We start from the raw sequence: 4907 nt of genomic DNA on the forward strand, positions 1-4907 counted from the left end.
AGACGCCTCACAAGTCCTCATCTGGCAGCTTCATTAAATTGTACCTGCCAAACACCCATCTCAACGTCAACGGTGAAGAGGCGACTTCGGGATGCTGGCCTTCTACGAAGAGTTGCAAAGAAAAAGCCATATCTCAGATTGGCCAATAAAAAGAAAATATTAAGATGGGCAAAAGAACACAGACACTGGACAGAGGAACTCTGTCGGAGACGATGTCCTCCTGTAGGTCATAATGTCAGAAGACCTGCTGGAATAGTGCCTTAGTGACCTTGACAGTGACCTTGAGAGCAGTAGGGAGACCAGAGAGAGGGATAAAACGACAGGATTTAGGATTTATGACAAAGTCAATGGATAGATGAGACTAGGGACGCTGAGGCACGGGAAGGGGGAGGAGTTTCCTTGCTGGAGTGTGCACATAAGGAGCAGGAGTTGACGTAACGACTAACGTCCTGCGCCAAGGTAGACCACCAATACTTCTCTGAGATAGATTAGGAAGTGTGAGAAACACCTGGATGTCCAGCAGGGATACCTGCGTGTGCCCAAGTCAGCAGCCGACCCCTTATCCCCGTGGGAACGCTCAGGAGGACAGGTAGTGGGTGCGGGCTCCCTCTCCAGAGCCTGGTGGATATCCACATTTATGTCCCAGACCACATGGGCTATGACTCGAGAGGAATGGATTATGGGTGCATTCTGGACCTTCTCCCCAAACGTAGACGGGACTGGGCATCGACTTTAGTGTTTTTTTTTACCTGGCCGATAGGTCAGGATGAGGTCAAATCTTGTAAAGAACAGGGCCCACCTTGCTTGGCACGGATTCAGCCTCCTCGCTGTCCGTATGTACTCCAGGTTCCGATGGTCGGTGAGGATGACGAATGGATCCTCGATCACCAACGCTCAGGAGGCGTTCCAGAACTACTCGGACGGAAGTGATGTGATGCTCCAAGGTAGCCGAGCAGACCAGGATTACGTCGATATACACGACCCCCTGGTATCCGATCATGTCCCGGAATACCTCGTTGACGACAGAGCATTGGCTAAGCCAAATGGCATCACCAAGTACTCATAGTGACCAGACATCGTGCTAAAAGCTGTCTTTCATTCATCCCCCTCCTAGATGTGAATTAGATTGTATGCACTCCGCAGGTCCAAATTGGTAAAGAACCGGGCCCCGCAGAGATGTTCAATGGCTCCCGGCACCAACGGGAGAGGGTAACGGTACTTGGTGGTGATTTCATTGAGTCCTCTGTAATCAATACATGGGCGTAACCCTCCATCCTTCTTGGCCATGAAGAAGAAACCTGCCGACGCAGGAGAAGCTGACGTGTGGATGAAACCTTGTTGAAGCGCCTCATGGATGTACTCCTCCAGGGCCTGGGTTTCAGCCACCGACAGAGGGTAGAAACAACTGTGCAGGGGCGCAGAGCCTGCAAGCAGGTCAATGACGCAGCGCCAGGGTCGATGAGAAGAGAGACAGGTGGCGAAGGTTTTGGAAAATACCCTTCCGCAGGTCATGGTATACCACCGGGATGTTAGGCTGAAGGGCAACTACAGGACTCTCAACCGACGTGGAACCACAGGAGCAGTCTGGTCATCCTGCCGTAGTTGGAGTAGATGCTCAGCCCCGTCTCTGCCCCTGTCTGCCCTCCAGTGGATGATTGAAGACTTCTCTGAACTGAGCCATGAACCCCTCATACGAATCCAGCTCCTCCTCTCCTCTCTCCCAGACTTGGCCCATTCCAATGCCCGCCCAGTCAGCAGAAAGATGAACCGTGGCAACCTTGGATCTCTCGTAGTAGGAGCTCCCCTCTGGTGCGCAAAGTAGAGGCAGCACTGTAGTAGAAAGCCACGGCCTTTAGATCATATTTACCCGGGAAGAACAAATGGGCATCACTGACCTGGGCAGGTTGATGAATGGGCTGGTGCGCCGGCTCGCTATAGGTCGACTGGTGGTAGAGTATCCTCTGCTAGTAGAAGGCAACGCCTCTCGGGTTCAAGATGTTGAACACGGCAAAGAACCTGTGTCTGTCCATCCATCTGTCTGTCTGTTGCACTGAATGACTTGATTTCTTCTTTGTCCTCTCAGGGAGGTCAAAACGCTGCCAGCCAGGTGTGTTTCCCAACAAACACATACATACAGAGGGGTGGTACAGTAATTTCCTGACTAAACAAATCTGAACTAATGTTTACAACTGAAGGGCGGGGCCAGTAGAACCATCTGACTCACTTCCTTTCGGATAGCAGCTGGCTAAAGGAAGGGGAAATTCCCCTCTCCTTTACCCCTCTTTCCCAAACAGTGGTTTTCCAAAGGTTTCAGGTTTACACAACAGTTGAAGTCGGAAGTTTACCTACACCGTAGCCAAATACATTCAAACTCAGTTTTTCACAATTCCTGACATTTAATCCTAATAAAAATTCCCTGTTTTAGGTCAAAAGTGATCACCACTTTATTTTAAGAATGTGAAATGTCTGAATAATAGTAGAGAGAATGATTTATCATTCATCACATTCCCAGTGGGTCAGAAGTTTACATACACTCAATTAGTATTTGGTAGCATTGCCTTTAAATTGTTTAACTTGGGTCAAACGTTTCGGGAAGCCTTCCACAAGCTTCCCACAATAAGCCAAAGAATTTTGGCCCCTTCCTCCTGACAGAGCTGGTTTATCTGAGTCAGGTGTGTAGGTCTCCTTGCTCGCACATGCTTTTTCAGTGCTGCCCACACATTAGGGGGTTGACGTCAGGGCTTTGTGATGACCACTCAAATACCTTGACTTTGTTGTCCTTGAGCCATTTTGCCACAACTTTGGAAGTATGCATGAGGTCATTGTCCATTTGGAAGACCCATATGCGACCAAGCTTTAACTTCCTGACTGATGTCTTGAGATGCTGCTTCAATATATCCACATAATTTTCCTGCTTCATGATGCCATCTATTTTGTGAAGTGCACCTGTCCCTCCTGCACAAAGCACCCCCACAACATGATGCTGCCACCCCGTGCTTCATGGTTGGGATGGTGTTCTTCAGCTTGCAAGCCTTCCCCTTTTCCCTCCAAACATAACAATGGTGATTATGGCCAAACATTTCTATTTTTGTTTCATCAGACCAGAGGACATTTCTCAAAAAAATACGATCTTTGTCCCAATGTGCAGTTGCAAACCGTAGTCTGGCTTTTTTTACGGTAGTTTTGGAGCAGTGGCTTCTTCCTTGCTGAGTGGCCTTTCAGGTTATGTCAATATAGGACTCATTTTACTGTGGATATAGATACTGTTTCCTCCAGCATCTTCACAAGGTCCTTTGCTGTTGTTCTGGGATTGAATTGCACTTATCGCACTACAGTACGTTCATCTCTAGGAGACGGAACGCGTCTCCTTCCTGAGCGGTATGACGACTGTGTGGCCTCATGGTGTTTATACTTGCGTACTATTGTTTGTACAGATGAACATGGTACCTTCGGGAGTTTAGAAATTGCTCCCAAGGATGAACCAGACTTGTGGAGGTCTACAATTGTTTTCTGAGGTCTTGGCTGATTTCTTTTGAATTTCCCATAATGTCAAGCAATGAGGCACTGAGTTTGAAGGTAGACCTTCAATTGACTCAAATTATATCCATTTGTCTATCAGAAGCTTCTAAAGCCATTTTCTGGAATTTTCCAAGCTGTTTAAAGGCACAGTCAACTTAGTGTATGTAAACTTCTGACCCACTGGAATTGTGTCATGCACAAAGTAGATGTCCTAACCGACTTTCCAAAACTATAGTTTGTTAACAAGACATTTGTGGAGTGGTTGAAAAATGAGTTTTATTGATTTTAACCTAAGTGTATGTAAACTTCCAACTTCAACTGTACATTACCAAAAGTATGTGGAGACCTGCTCGTCAAACATGTCAGTCCAAAATCATGGGTATTAATATGGAGTTGGTCCCCCTTTGCTGATATAACAGCCTCCACTCTTCTGGAAAGGCTTTCCACTAGATGTTGGAACATTGCTGCTATAACAGCCTCCACTCTTCTGGAAAGGCTTTCCACTAGATGTTGGAACATTGCTGTGGGGAAGAGCATTGGGGAAGTCGGGCACTGATGTTGGGCAATTAGGTCTGGCTTGCAGTCGGCTTTCCAATTCTTCCAATTCTTCAAAGATGTTCGATGGAGTTGAGGTCAGGGCTCTGTGCAGGCCAGTTAAGTTCTTCCACACCAATTTCGACAAACAATTTCGTTAAACAACCAATAGTGTAATAATATTTGGAGCAATCAAAGCCATATATGCTCTCTCTCTCACTCTCTCTCTCTCTCTCTCTCTCTCTCTCTCTCTCTCTCTCTCTCTCTCTCTCTCTCTCTCTCTCTCTCTCTCTCTCTCTCTCTCTCTCTCTCTCCTCTCTCTCTCTCTCTCTCTCTCTCTCTCTCTTTCTCTGTCTCTCTCTCTCTCCCTCTCTCTCTCTCTCTCCCTCTCTCTCTCTCTCTCTCTCTCTCTCTCTCTGTCTCTCTCTCTCTCTCTCTCTCTGTCTCTCTGTCTCTCTCCCTCTCTCTCTCTCTCTCCCCTCTACACACCCATAAATGTCACCATTTTATAACCAGACGTAATTAGGATTTAACTGCCGCGTCGAGAGATAAATGAACCACAGGACCCTGTGACCATGCTCTGCCTAGGATCAGGAGCCAGAGCCGGGGTAGACTACAGACAGAGTCACCCATCTGCCCTCCCTTGTACCATGGCCTTCAGTCAATACGCCTGCCTAGTCTGATATTCAGAAATAACCAAGACACTAGAGAGGCATTAGCTAAATGTCTCACTGTCTGATATGAAAAACACAGCTAACTGTCTCACTGTCTGATATTAAGAACACAGCTAACTGTCTCGCTGTCTGATATTAAGAACACAGATAACTGTCTCACTGTCTGATATGACGAACACA

Source organism: Oncorhynchus kisutch, linkage group LG17, assembly GCF_002021735.2.
Source record: "Oncorhynchus kisutch isolate 150728-3 linkage group LG17, Okis_V2, whole genome shotgun sequence".
NCBI classification, from domain to species: Eukaryota; Metazoa; Chordata; class Actinopteri; order Salmoniformes; family Salmonidae; genus Oncorhynchus; species Oncorhynchus kisutch.